Below are 15,579 nucleotides of genomic sequence, written 5' to 3' on the forward strand. Positions count from 1 at the left end.
TCCTTGCTGCTCCCACCACTGCCCCTCGGCCAACCGCCCCTCTCGGAGGCCCCCAGTGACTTCCGTGCTGCTAATGACCCCAAACGCTGCTCTACTTACTTGGCTTGATCCATTAAGGCCATTTAATACTTTGTGACATGTGTTCTCTCTCTCTCAACTCTTACTTCTTTGACTTCTGTAATTTTGTGGCCCCACTTTCTCCTGGTCTTCGTTCTTATCACACAATGGTTGCTGATTGTCAGGACTGTCCACAGAGCTTCCCGAGTGCGGACCTTTCCTGGAGCGCTCCCTCAGCACTCTCCTTTTCTGTCTCCTCTTCCTCCTGGCTGGTTGACCCCCAGCCACATTTGCTTGTGACTCAGCTCTCCAGCTCCATCCTGTTCCTGTCTCCACACTCCAAACCCCAGCTCCAGCTCCCTACTTGCATGTGCCCTAGGTGTCTTACACTCAACCTGTCCGAAGTGCAGCCACCCCTTTCTCCATTTTAAACCTCTCCCTTCTCCAGATCTCACTATTTTGGTGACAGGCACTGTAATAGCTGCCAAGAAAGACACCTAGGAGTCTCCCTGTCCCTGATACAAGCAACAAACCCAATCACCAATGTCTACAGTTTTGATCTTAGTATCTTTCGTGCTCATCCTCCTGTCTCTGCACACCTCAGATGGCCCCATGGCTCACCTTTCTTCCTGCCACATGCCTTCATTTTCATTTCTATCTTAAGCATCCCTTACACTCTTGCCAGAAAGAAGACTCTAAAATGCAAATGTGACCGTTTTTGATTAAAACTGTCTCCAGATAACTTGCAAATAAAGTTCAAAATCTTTAGCACATAGCCCATTTCTCTGATAGCAATTCCAACCATCCCCTCAGCCCACATCCATATCAAGAGCCACAGACCTTCCTGCACACACACTTGCTCTGATAACCTTCGTCCATCCATGGGGACCCTGATCCAGCACCACCTCCTCTGGGTAACTTTTGTGACCCCTCCCTTCCTTCCCAACTCCCACCTGAACTGGCTGCTTTTCCATTAGCGCCCCACGCATCTGCCTGTCCTAACACAGCATCGTGTCCTGGGACTGCTGCTTTATATACATTTCTTCACAAGAGTGAAAGGTCTTTAAGGGCAGACACTGGGTATCATAGATCGTATCCCTAACATCTAGCACAGCATCTGGCACATAACAAATATTGAAAAACTGTTCAAATGAGTGAACTGTTCACGTCTGTAAAACATACAGTATATAGACGTTGAGTTACGTATAAGGTAATGCTCACTGCTATATGTTTATTCAGGTTTATGTGTTTGTGAGCGTGTGAGTGTCATCTCTTTTTTCATTTGCTATCTGGGATAAATAATTAACTTTTCACTTCAACTGGCAAAAAATTGGCCCAGGATTTGCTGTGATTTGGAAGGTCCTTTGCAACTTTAGTCTTAATTTCCTTGTTGATAAAATAAAAGGGTTTGATTGGCTGTTCACTAAAGGTCCTTCTAATGCTGACATTTGTAAAAACTTTGATTCTATTTTTTTATAATCAATTTTTATTGGAGTATAGTTGATTTACAATGTTGTGTTAGTTTCTGCTGTACAGCAAAGTGAATCAGTTATACATATACATATATCCACTCTTTTTTAGATTCTTTTCCCATATAGATCATTACAGAGTATTGAGTTCCCTGTGCTATACAGTAGGTCCTTATTAGTTATCTATTTTATATATAGTACTGTGTATATGTCAATCCCAATCTCCCAATTTATCCCTCCTGCCCCCCTCCTTGGTAACCGTAAGTGATTCTATTTTTATATAAAACTGCCTTTTCTAAATAAAACTGCCCTGAATTGGCATACAGCTTTCAGAGCTATTATCTCATTTAATGTTTAAAATATATCAGTATGGTAGATAAGATATTGTGATGAAATGAGTAGAATTCAGTTATTGGCTTATATTAAGCATTCATCTAACCTTAATGAAATAACTTGATTCTAGCACTAAACTTCTGAAATATTTATCACATTATAAACACAGGATGCATTTCTAATTCCTTTAGCTCTCAGAGCTGTACTCAAAATATAGAACATTTTCAGAAAGAAATCCTTGCCTTTTCCTTTTTTGGCATCTGGAGTCTCTCCTAGAGTACCTGCCATCTTAGATGCCAAGTCTTCCTCTACCCCAGCAGTTAGTTGGTAAGGGTGGGACCCCGGGGGTACTCAAGACCCTGTCAGTACTCAACAAGGTCAAAATGATTTTATAATAACACTGATATTTTATTTTCACTATGTTGACATTCACTGGCTCTGCAAAAACAGCCATGGGTAACACTGCCTAGCATGAATCAAGACAGTGGCTCAACCTGTGCTAATGAACATTGTGTCATCTTCCCACCATGCGCTCACAGTTTAAACCAAACTAGTTTTACTTAAAGAATGGCTTGATGAAACAGTAAAAATTATTCATTTATTTTATTAATTTGTATTGCTATGATATTAATGTATTTTATCGATTTTTAGTTTTATTAAACCTCAGCCCTTAGGTACATGCTTTTTTAATAGTCTGACAAAGTAGGAGTGTCACATAAAACCCTTTGTAACCCGAAATATCACAGTCATCTTGATAAAAAGTACTCGTGCAATTATTTGATATATGACCTAAACTGTCATTTCTTTCAAGGAATACCACTTTGCTTAAAAGAATGACTAATCAGCTATGGTAATTCAGACTGACTCCTAAAGCAGACATTTTCTCAAAACTAAGAGTGAACCTGCCACTTTAAGGAAAACACCTCTGTTGTATTGGTTACCAACGGTAAAACTTACACATTTAAGCAAAAATGAGAATTTGGAAAAACAAAATGAGCTTGACAACTTCTCAGTATTTTTCTGATGAGATGGAAGATGGTATTCATGAATGTGATTTTTTCAAATTGTAAAAAGAAATGTGTCGGTTGGAAGATCTGCGTAACCAAGGAAACCAATATTTTCTGAACGGCTAGTGCATAATGGGTCCAGATCAGGCATGAGGAAAGGTCCTCTCCAAGCAGGAGGTAGACCAAGGGATTTTATGTCATAGAGGATAAGTTTACTGACGTGTCAAGTGTTTGTGTAGCATCAAAGAAGCTGCACAATTACCGGGAAAGGCTATTCCATTCTTCTTGTTTTTTCTCATCCCATTACTGTGAGAGACCAAGTTTTCTTCACCTCCTTAACCAAAGCAACATATTGCAACAGATTGAATGCAGAAGCAGATAGAAGAATCCATCTATCTTCTATCAAGCCAGACACTAAAGAGAATTGCAAAAAAAAAAATTTTTTTAAGCTACTTGTGGGCTTCCCTGGTGGCACAGTGGTTGAGAGTCCACCTGCCAGTGCAGCAGACACGGGTTCGATCCCTGGTCCAGGAGGATCCTACATGCCACGGAGCAACCAAGCCCGTGTGCCACAGCTGCTGAGCCTGCGCTCTAGAGCCCGTGAGCCACAACTACTGAGCCCGCGTGCCAAAACTACTGAAGCCCGCATGCCTAGAGCCCGTGCACCGCAACAAGAGAAGCCACCGCAATGAGAAGCCCACATGCAGCAATGAAGAACCAACACAGCCAAAAATAAATAAATTAAAAAAAAATAGCTACTCGTGTTGCCACATTCTTTTGTTTTTCATAAGAAATGTATTTTATATTAACATGGAATCATTTTATTTTTAAAAATTTATTAATGAGTATTTTAAATATTTCTCAGTTTCAGTTTTGAATATATCAGTATCAACTATTATATCCAATAGTAAATATCAATCGACATAAACCCATGTCAACAAAAACTTTGGGGTGTACGATACTTTCTAAGAGATTAAAACTTTGAAAATCATTGCTTTGTACTATGAGGCTTAGCGATAGGATCAGAGCCTTTGTTTAAAATATCTGCTGCAATGCGATCCCCATGAGAATTGTTTCTTAGCCTGAATTCAGGATATATTTTAAATACAAGGGTTAGATGGGAGTCTAGTGAATGTCAGTTATCATTGCTGTGTGAGTTGCAAGTTCAACCATTTTAAAGCACAACTTAAGGAAACTGTTACATCAGAGATGGTATTTTTAATGAAGTACCTAGTGTTTTTGTTTATTTGAGGACTCACCATTTCACCATTCCTGGGGGCCTCGGGCGGGGAGTCTCAGGCCTCAGTTTCAAGGAGAACTGTGCTTCCTTTGAGAGACTGGTATCTATCAACCATTTTTCTCCCTTTTCTTTGGCTTCTAGGAAGCCTGAAGCTACATTCTCAGCTTAGCCTGGCTCACAAATGGAAACTTACATTTACACGTCTAAACCTATTTTACTCTGCCTTGATTTCATTCTGCCACTCCCCCTGCACTTATCTTTGATTTCTTCCTCTGAATTTTCATGGGTATTTCCAAAAGCTACCTCCAGTCCTTTTGCCAAACAAGGTAAAGTGTAAACATACAAGTGCCTGCAACTACCAGTGATGCAGGAAGTTTGTTCTCCTCTGGGTACTGAACGCAGCTCCTTTCTAAGCACAGGTTGCGTGTCTGTAACTTCTTTGCTGTTATTTCCTTTATTTCATCTATAAAATAGGGGCGTGGATTCGCGATGGAAAGCAGCATAGCCAGGCCTTAGGAAAATCTGGAGAAGCCAGCTGAGCCCCAGAGGCTGTGGAGCGGAGAGGCAGAGGAATCTGCTTCTCTAATGAAAGGGCCCTTCTTTCCGGGGGATTATAAGAATATTCATGACCCTTGAGATCAGCAGGTGAGGCCCAGCCCTCCCCACTCATCCTTTGGGCAAATAGTCCAAAAAGCTGAGGTTGCCTGGGTAAGAAAGGAACAGTGGGAGCTGGAAGATTTTCCCGCTCCTCTTGGCCCCCAGCCCCTGTATTTTCGGGGAAGGGGAGGGAGACTTGTCCTGAGGTGAAGCACGGACTGTGTCTTTCATTTCTAAAGAGCAGGCAGCAAGGCCGAGGCAGAAGTCCCGTGACATGACTCGAGACACAAAATGGAATCTTAGCATCGAAGACCCCCTTTGACAACAAGAAGAAAAGCCCTTTTCTTCCTAGCCCGGATTAGGCGAGAAGGGAATTCTCTGGAACATGTGTGCATTGTTTCGTGGAGGGCAGCCGGGCTGGCCCGGGGCTTGCCTCCCAAAGTCAGCCCAAGGAAGCTTGTCCCCGTGTAATTAAAAGGGAAGGGAAACAGCAGGGCGTCTTGTTCCGCTGCTGCCCACCAAAGTGGGGTCCCCAGGGGACGCTGTGGCCCAGGAAACTGGCTAGATGAATGGCTGCCGGAGGGCTCGCTGGATGTGTGGGCCCTGGAGACAGAGAGAGGGCAGGGCACGGAGTCTCGGCAGAGCCCTTCTCGTAAAACGGGAAGAAGAGAAACGCTCTCAGGCAGCAGAGATGCCTGCACTTCTTGCCACCTGACCGGACAGCAAGGCTGCCCTGGGGACAGGGCACCTGCTGCGAGGGGTCAGCTCCTCGCGGAGAGCAGGGCCCAAGGCCGTGTTGCCAGGCCCTCGTTTGTCCAGCTGACGCAGGCTGGCCCCTCGCTTTCTCCCGCTGACAGTGAGGCCGGGAGCCCGGAGGTCACAGGTCAGGGCGGGACGCTGAGGCCCGGGGCTCACAAAGGGGAGCGGGGAGCTTCCCCTGGCAACACGAGTTTCTGGAAAGTGGTCTCTCGTATTTGTCAGTGGTGAAAGTGTCTCACTCAGAAATGATTGGGAGCAATAAAACCCAGAGCTAGAGGCTAAGATATTTGGCATTTATAGAGTTTAATCCAGTTAAGGAAAAAAAAAAGAAAGTTCCTTTTCCTATAAAATAAGAAAACTTCCTCATGAAAAGCTTTCTAATGCCATTTCCCGAAATCTTCGGTTCAAGATGTAAACTTTCTGCTTCAGCTTCCCCAGCTCCCTCTGCACATCTGGCAGGTTGGATTCTAGAGGACTTGAGAGACTCTTGATCGGCAGTCTGGAAATTTGTGACTCCTGACCCCCAGGTCCACAGGGAAGATAAGAGTGACAACAGCCAAGCGGGTGGGTTTTCTAAGACCCCGCACATTCTGCCTAAGGCCACGCACGTCCCAAAGGCCTCAGCAGCGAGCCAGCAGGCCTGGGCGCTCTGCTTTCTCTGGTAAGTGATGAATCTAAGTCAATATCGTAAAGGCGACCCAGCCCTTCTGGCTCCGCAAATATTGGAACAAAGCCCTGAGCACAGCCATGCTGTTGACAGTTACGAGATGGTGGCATTGTTGTCTTTGTCACCATGAAGTGCAGCTTGGTGGAGCCTGGCCTAACACCCTGTGTACACAGAGGAGACAGTGCACTCGGAGGCCCGGCTGTTAGCTCTGACAACACGCGCAGGCGACCGGCCCTCAGCCCCTCCCAGGGGCACAGCTGGGGTGCCGGACACACTGCGCTCTCCACCTACTGGGGGCTGCCCAGCACAGTGTCCGGGCCACATGCTTCCTTTCCTCTCTCTTTTCATTCATTTGTTAAAAATACTTTCTTATTGAAATATAACGTACATGTGTCCCCTGTCCAGCTTGATGGAAACTGCCACAGCCTTGTATCCCTCAGGTCAAGAACCTGAACGTTTCCGGCATCCCACAGCCCACCTGTGCTCCCTCCCAGGATCACCTCCTGCAACAGTGACCACTCTCCTATTCGGACTTCTAACGTAAATTACCTTCCCCTGTTTTAAGCCTTCTGCGTTTGAAACTTTCCCTTGGCAGTTGAAGCCAAGGTACTGTGTGTTTGTCCAGCAAGGCGTGGTTACAGTGCCGTGCTCACGCTGATCTCACCTCCGCCCTTGCTTGGGCAAGCCCCTCAGTGCTCTGGTATCAGGTTGGCCTTGCCAAAGGACAGAGTTGGTCTGAGTCTCGTGGGGCCCTTCCAGTGCCAGCGTGTGGTCCCGGGCTCCATTATGGGGCCGGATGGGCTGTGCATAGGAGGACTATAAGCCCATGTCCATGCACGGGCTTGGGAGTATGTTCTAAGAAGGAGGCGCTGCCCTGCCCATCATGCCTCACTGTACCTTCCATGCCGCCATCCAGAAACATCAGGAGACAGGTCAGTTCAGGATTCTTTCCACACCACTGGAATACACCCGATTCGTTCCTGTCCTGAATCTGGTCCGTTCTCCTATCTGAAAACTGTCCCAGGCAGATGGAGAGAGGGAGGCTGGAAAATTCCCTCTTACTACACTCTGCTGAGTGATAGATATCCCACTCCTTTTCGCACTCCTAAAGCCTTTTTCTGTGTGTGCGTGTGGAGTGGTAGTGGTGGGATAGGGTGGCAGGGAGAGGAACTGGCTTACAGACAGCATGCCAGAGCTGGGAGTTCAACTTCTTCCCTCACAGGTGAGGAACCAGACTTGAGTCTGCCCGCCTGGTATGCAGCAAAAGCCAGTCTACTTACACCGGGTGGTGGTGAAGGACAGTACAGCCTTTATTGCAGGGTCCCGAGCAAGAAGAATGGGCAGCTGGTGCTCAGAAGACCTGAACTCCCCGATAGCTTTCAGAGAGGGTTTTGAAAGGCAACATTAGGGGTGAGGGTTGCAGGTGGACATTCTTCTCATTGGTTGGTGGTGAGGTAACAGCCTGGTATTTCTGGAGTTAACATCATCAACCTGGTTCTGAGGTCCGCATGCCTGTGGTCAGCATAGTTAACTTCTTCCACCTGCTGGGGGTTTTATTTTATTTTGTTTTTATTAACATCTTTTTTTGGAGTATAATTGCTTTGCAATGTTGTGTTAGTCTCTGCTGTATAACAAAGTGAATCAGCTATACGTATACATATATCCCCGTATCCCCTCCCTCTTGCTCTGCTGGGGTTTTTTTGTTTTGTTTTGTTTTGTTTTTGTTTTTGTTTTTGCGGTACGCGGGACTCTCACTGCTGTGGCCTCTCCCATTGCGGAGCACAGGCTCCGGACGCGCAGGCTCAGTGGCCATGGCTCACGGGCCCAGCCGCTCCGCCGCATGTGGGATCCTCCTGGACCGGGGCACGAACCCGCGTCCCCTGCAACAGCAGGTGGACTCTCAACCACTGCGCCACCAGGGAAGCCCTTCTGGGGGTTTTAGTATCTGCAAAACAACTCAAGGATACGGCTCAGGATATTACCTATAGCCCTTGAGGAGGAACTGAAGGTCCTTGACTTTGTTTTGTGGCTAAACTATTATTATTTGTCTTGCTTGACTGTTTTCCTTTGCTTTTGCATTTCCTCACTTCTCTGATTAAATTTGTTCTTTCGAACTCAGAGAGTCTAGGAGGCTCAAGCTTTCCTACAAACAGTTTGGTAGGGATTGAACATGAGGAGGAGAGTAATAATGCTGGATCATAGACAATAACTTTAGAGAACAAGCACTCCTAAAAGGGGCATGGAGTGCTGTGGGAAGACAGACCAAAGAAAGCCCATCAACTTAGGTGGCCTTTTTGGAGGAGGTGGCATTTCAACTGCACAGAAGGATGTACTTCAAAAAGTGAACTGTCATATTTCACCTTTGGCGTAATAAGCTCTTAATTGTGATAATGGCTAAGAAACTTTATACAGTGTATTGATGTCATACATTTTACTTCGACCTATGTTATAAAGTCCCCAATACATTGCTATTATTTTTGCTTTAAACAGGCAATTATGTTTTTAAAAATGATCTTTGAAAGGGACTTGTAATAAGAAAGATCATATACACTTACTCATGTAGTTACCATTCCTGGGACTCTCCAGTCCTTTCCATAGATCCAGATTTCCATCTGGTATCATTTTTAATGAATTTCTGTTGCTATTTCTTATAGTATAGGCCTGCTGCTGCTGAACTCTTTCAGCTTTTTATTTATTTAGTTTTCTGAAGTATAGTTGATTTACAGTGTTGTGTTAGTTTCAGGTGTACAGCAAAGTGATTCATTTTATATATATATATATATATATATATTCCTTTTTAGATTCTTTTCCATTATAGGTTGTTACAAGATATTGAATATATAGTTCCCTGTGCTATCCAGTAGGTCCTTGTTTTTTAATTTATTTTATATATAGTCATGTGTATCTGTTAATCCCAAACTCCTAATTTATCCCTCCCCACGCCCCACCCCTTTGGTAACCATAAATTTGTTTTCTATGTCTGTGAGTCTGTTTCCATTTTGTTTTGTTTGTTTGTTTTTCCTGTAGAAAGCATCTCTTTTTATTCCTTTTATAGCCATCTAAACCGACAAGGAAGGAACTTCCTAAAAGATTTATGAACACTAATTTAATGAAACAGTGACTTTTACAAACCAAAGACAGAATGCAACACACATTATTTTGGTAAAAAACTGAGAAACAGAATATTAAGCCATTAGTATATTAAATAAAAACAACTTTTAGTCCCCCATACCTTGTTCCTATATCAACTAAAGATTCTTAAAATAATTTAAAGCACTTGGATGTCCTTGGAAATTAATATTAAAACGCACAATAACATTTCTGTATTACATTTTTTTTTCATTGTTTGAGAAGAGCTTTATTTTTTATTTTTTTGCGGTACGCGGGCCTCCCACTGCTGTGGCCCCTCCCGCCGCGGAGCACAGGCTCCAGACGCGCAGGCTCAGCGGCCATGGCTCACGGGCCCAGCCGCTCCGCGGCATGTGGGATCTTCCCGGACCGGGGCACGAACCAGCGTCCCTTGCATCGGCAAGCGGACTCCCAACCACTGCACCACCAGGGAAGCCCCTCTCTATTACATTTTCATAGATATGATTATAAGGGATAGTAAATTGCATATTCTTTCGTTCAAAATATGGAAATCTGAAACGCTAAAACAAAATTGACAAAGTTATTATCGGTTTGTGCTGGGTTTTACCTAGTTTTAACCCAAATAGTGATTTTTATTACATACTACATGCATTTGAGGGTATAAGAAATATATTTTTCTTTGTTACATAGAATGCTTAATTGTAAAATGCTTAAATACAGCTCTCGAGGAACATTTCCATGTTCTTATCAATGACCCTAAAGTGAATAGAAGGCATTTTTCAAATTTTGGAGTGTGAGTTTAGGGGAAAGCAGGATGGCAGGTGACTGAGATCCAGAGTTTAGGTGACGTGGCGAGGTCGTCCAAGTAGCAGGCTGCAGAGGGATGGATGGGACCCAGGGTTTTCTTGTCTAAAAATGCTGCAGATTAAGGGGAAGAGAATCTAATTACAACTGTAGAAACTTTTAATTTTTCAAAACTCAATTAGGTGTGTGTATGGACCATTGGTGTCAAGCTTTAACACCTGCCTGTTGCCGTAAGTGCCATGTTGCACCACAACCCCCAGCTTCGGCACACTTGCTGTTAGCAGCTAATTCTTTTTTACAGAGAGTCACAAATTGGGAATAAAGTTCTAACCCCTCTTCTTTTCCAGAGTTAGAGTGATACTGCACGCTTCTTCCTTTTACTCCCCGCCCAAGGGTGGCTTGAGGGATGGTAAGAATGTTGCCAGATAGATCCAATATAGAGACGTGCTTGCCATTTTCTGTTTCACTTAATTTCACATTTAACAGTGTATTAATCATTTTGGGAAGAAGCTCTTTATCAGCTCCCTTGAAAAATCACACGTAGATCACTAATCCTCTCTGGACCTCCACCCACTGGGCCGCAGTGTCCCCCTCGGCAGGGCGTACTTGCAGCTGGGCGTGCAGGCACTGTTGCAGGAGGGCCCGGGCCTGAGGGGGCTGGCCACTTTCAGCGATGGCTCAAGCCCACGCGGATATCTCACAGGTTCCGGCCTCCCGCTGCACAAGCTCACCCCCCGGGGCTCAGGGCTGTTTCCATTTTGTAAATAAGTTCATTTGTAACATTTTTTTTAGATTCCGCATATAATTGATATCGTATGATATGGAGGTTCATTTAAAAAACTAAAAATAGAGTCACCATGTGATCCAGGAATCCCACTCCTGGGCATATATCCAAAAAAGACAAAAACTCTAATTTGAAAAGATACATGCACCCGATGTTCATAGTAGTGCTGTTTATAATAGCCAAGACATGGAAGCAACCTGAGTGTCCTTTGACAGATGAATGGATAAAGAAGATGTGAGATATATATACATATATAATGGAATATTACTCAGCCATAAAAAATGAATAAAATATGGGAATTCCCTGGCGGTCCAGTGGTTGGGACTCAGTGCTTTCACTGCTGAGGGCCTGGATTTGATCCCTGGTTGGGGAACTAAGATCTCGCAAGCCTCCTGGCACAGCCAAAAAAACAAAAAAAGAATGAAATAATGCCATTTGCAGCAACATGAATGGACCTAGAGATTCACATACTAAGTGCAGTAAATCTTCCAGCTTTTATATGTCTGCAGAAGTCTTTATTTCACCTTCATATTCAAAGTTGTTTTTCTGCTGGGCAATGAATTCCTAAGTGGTTTTCCTTTTCAGAACTTTAAAGATGCTTCTCCACTGTCTTCTGAGCGGTGGTGTTTTCAGTGTGAAATCTGTTATGATTCTACTTTTTGTTCCTTTGTACATGCTGTGTCTTTTTTCTCTAATTGCTTTTTAAATTTTCTTTTTACCACTGGTTTTAAACAGTTTGATTGGGATATGCCTTGTACTTTCCTTCCTGTTTCTTGCGTTTGAGGGGTTGTCCACCTTCTTGTATCTGTGAGTATACAGTTTGTTTGTTTGTTTTAATTAAGTTTAGAAAAACTTCAGCGATTATTTCTTCAATATTGTGCTCCTCTTCTGTGATCCCCATTACACATGCATTAGGTCACTTGCAGCTGTCCCACAGCTTACTGATGGTCTGTTCATTTTTTTTCCTGTTCTCTTATTATCTCTTTGGCTTTCATTTTGTGTTTCTGTTGCTATGTCATCAAATTCGCTGATCTTCTCTTCTGTAGTTACCTATCTGCTGTAAATCCCACACAGGGTATTTTTCATCTCAGACCCAGGTGAATGAAAACTTGGGGTGGTGGTGGAGAACCTATGCATGCAGCTGGGGGAATCAGAGAAGGTTTCATGGAAGAGGTGGCATTTGAGATCAGCCTCAAATGACGGGGAGTGAAGGTATTTCAGAAGAAATAGATGCAGATAGAAAAAGATAGATGCAGATAGAAAAAAAAAGTTCATCACTAGCTGAAGACAGCAGAAACAAAGCGCAGAGATCAGGAAGGGCTCTGCTGGTGTGGGCACAATTTGAGTGGAGTATGGTAAAGGGACAGGGGATGAGCTGGAATGCAATTGAGGAGAGCCTTGAATGTCACAGTGAGTCTTTTACATTTTTAGAGGCAAAAACATTAGACCAGACTGAAATAAAAATCCTGAGATAGAGCCCAAAACCAAACAAAATCAAACCCAGAAAATCTGTTAGAGGTGGTGTTACAAGATGTCCCTTCCTCTCCTTGGTAATCAGCTCTCGCATATGAAATAACAAGAGTTGAATATTGCTTCACCGCTGTTTGGTATACATGATCTCTGAGGTCTCTTTCTACTCTCAATATGCTCCAGGAGTCAACTTAATTTCAGTAAGACTGGGGAGTCATCAATTGTTTTTCAACAGGAGAGTGACATGCTTTTCAAGGAGATGAATATTTGAACATTTATAAACAAGTCTAGTAAGTTCTCATTATAATAACAGTTAGTGAGACTTAGAGGGAACGTATTATACCCATAGATGAGAGTGTGCATTTTTCCCCATTCACAGAAGAAATGAGGATGAAGAGGACCAGAGAGAGCATGAAGAATATGTTTTTGAAGGCCTATTTTGCAATCAAGTGAACAGCAAATGATGGCTTCAGGTATTAAATACAATCCAAAACTGTTCCAATGGGGAGTGCCAGCTGAGAGCTGGGACACCATATGACCCAGCTAGCTCCTTCGAGCACTGTGGTAGAGTGGTAGCAAGAATTACAGCAGACTTGGGTTCAAATTTTTACTGTGTCACTAATGAGATTCTATAACCTATATGAGTCTTGGTTTCTTCATCTATAAAATACTAAGAATAATGCCACAGCTCAAAGAATTTTGGTAAAATTTAAATGTGATTAGCGGGACGTCCCTGGTGGTGCAGTGGTTAATAATCCGCCAGCCAATGCAGGGGAGATGGGTTCAATCCCTGGTCCGGGAACATCCCACATGCCGCAGAGCAACTGACCCCATGCACCACAACTACCGAGCCTGCACTCTAGAGCCCGCAAGTCACAACTACTGAGCCTGCACACCAAAACTACTGAAGCCCACGTGCCTAGAGCCCGTGCTCCACAACTAGAGAAGCCACTGCAATGAGAAGCCCACGCACCACAACGAAGAGTAGCCCCCACTTGCCTAGAGAGAAAGGTGAGAAAGCTCGTGCACAACAACAAAGATCCAAAGCGGCCATAAATAAATAAAAAGTTTTAAAACTGTGATCAGCATGTAATTAAGGGTAGTTTCATCAATATCCCAGCACATTTTTTTTAGTAGAAATTGACAAACTGATTCTAAAATCCACATGGCAGTAATTCAAAGGACCTAGAAAACCAAAACAGCTTTGCAAAATAAAATAAACCAGAACAAGATTAACAATACTTGATTTCAAAACTTACTGTAAAGGTAGATTAATTAGGACACTGTGATGGTGGCATAAAGACAGACAAATAGATCAGTGGAACAGAATAGAGAGTACAAAAATAAACCCATGCACATATGAACACCTGATTTTTGACAAAATTTCAAATATTATTCAATAAAGAAAGGACTTTTTTCAACAAATGGTGCTGAAACAATTGGATATGCAAAAAAATCTTCAACTTGTGATAAACACAAATTATCATGAAATGGATTATAGACCTAAATGTAGAAACTGTAACTATAAAACTTCTAGAAGAAAACATAGAAGCGTTGCAAGCTCAAGTTAGGCAAACACAACTAAAGCACCATCCATTAAAAAAAGAAATTGATAAATAGGACATCATCAAAATTAAAAACTTCTGTTCTATAAAAGACACTGTTAAGGGAATGAAAAGACAAGCCACAGACTGGAGAAAATATTTATGGATCTGAGAAAAGACTTGTACTCAAAAAATATTAACTCTCAAAGGTCAATCATAAGACTCAAATAACCCAATTAAAAATATGGGCAACAGGGGCTTCCCTGGTGGCACAGTGGTTGAGAGTCCGCCTGCCGATGCAGGGGACACGGGTTCGTGCCCCGGTCTGGGAAGATCCCACATGCCACGGAGCAGCTGGGCCCGTGAGCCATGGCCGCTGAGCCTGTGCATCCGGAGCCTGTGCTCCGCAATGGGAGAGGCCACAACAGTGAGAAGCCCGCGTATTGCAAAAAAAAAAAAAAAAAAAAAAAAAAAGGCAACATATTTGAATAGACATTTCAGCAAAGAAGACATAGAATGGCAAATAAGCACGTGAAAAGATGAGGTACAAATATACACCTATTAGAATGTCTAAAGTTGAAAACTGACCATGCCAAGTGTTGACAAGTATCTAGAGCAACTGGAACCTTCTTACACTATTGGTGGAAATGTAAAATAATACAACCACTTTGGAAAACAGTTGGCAGTTTCTTAAAAAGTTAAATATATAGCCCACCATATGATTTAGCCATCCCATTCCTAGGTGTCTACCCAAGAGAAATGAAAGCCTGTGTCTAAACAAAGATTTGTACACAGATGTTCTTAGCGGCTTTATTTCTAACAGGCAGAAACTGGATATCACTCAAATGTCTACCAACACAGAAATGGATAAGCACACTCTAGTATATCCACACAATAGACTACAACTCTGCAATTAAAAAGAATGGACAGGGCTTCCCTGGTGGCGCAGTGGTTGAGAGTCCGCCTGCCGATGCAGGGGACACGGGTTCGTGCCCCGGTCCGGGAAGATCCCACATGCCGCGGAGCAGCTGGGCCTGTGAGCCACGGCCGCTGAGCCTGCGCGTCCGGAGCCTGTGCTCCGCAACGGGAGAGACCACAACAGTGAGAGGCCCGCGTACCGCAAAAAAAAGAATGGGCATGCATGCAACATGGGTGAATCTCAGAATGATGATGCTAAGTGAAAGAAGCCAGATTAAAAAAAAATTAAAAGAGGACATATTGTATGATGCTAGGAATCATACATTCTCGGAATTGCAAACTAATGTGATCGAAGATCTGTGGGTGGCTGGGGACAGGATGAAGGTATTATAAAAGGCGCCAGGGAACTTTTGGGCCAATGAGTATGTGCACTATCTTGATTTTGGTGATGGTTTCACATATGCAGAGACTTACCCCTTGTACAGTTCAAATATGTGCAGAATATTGTATGTCGATTATACCTCAATAAAGAAACAAAGAATATAGGCTTCTCCGTTGCACAGACATGGATTCAAATCCTGCATTTAAATCCTAGCTCGCCACTTAAAGGCTGTGGGAACTTTGGCAGGTTGCTTAACCTCTCTGAACCTCAAATTCTCATCTGCAAAATGAGAATGATAATATTCCTACGTTCCTTAAAAGATGATTATGAACATGGAATGAAACAATATAGATAAATTGCCTAACAGAATACCTGGGACATAGTAGATGCTTAATAAATATTAATTGTTATTATATCTTGATAGTGCATTAAACCTGTCCATCAATTTGTGATCATTT

The 15,579-nt window shown here is 43.2% G+C and overlaps 1 pseudogene; it reads right to left on the reverse strand.

Annotated features, from left to right (window-relative positions):
- Nucleotides 1-10,190: 10,190 nt before the first annotated feature.
- Nucleotides 10,191-15,579, reverse strand: part of LOC136122002 (D-aminoacyl-tRNA deacylase 2 pseudogene) — a 45,769-nt pseudogene continuing 40,380 nt past the window's right edge.

The sequence above is a fragment of the Phocoena phocoena genome, chromosome 4 (assembly GCF_963924675.1).
Source record: "Phocoena phocoena chromosome 4, mPhoPho1.1, whole genome shotgun sequence".
NCBI classification, from domain to species: domain Eukaryota; kingdom Metazoa; phylum Chordata; class Mammalia; order Artiodactyla; family Phocoenidae; genus Phocoena; species Phocoena phocoena.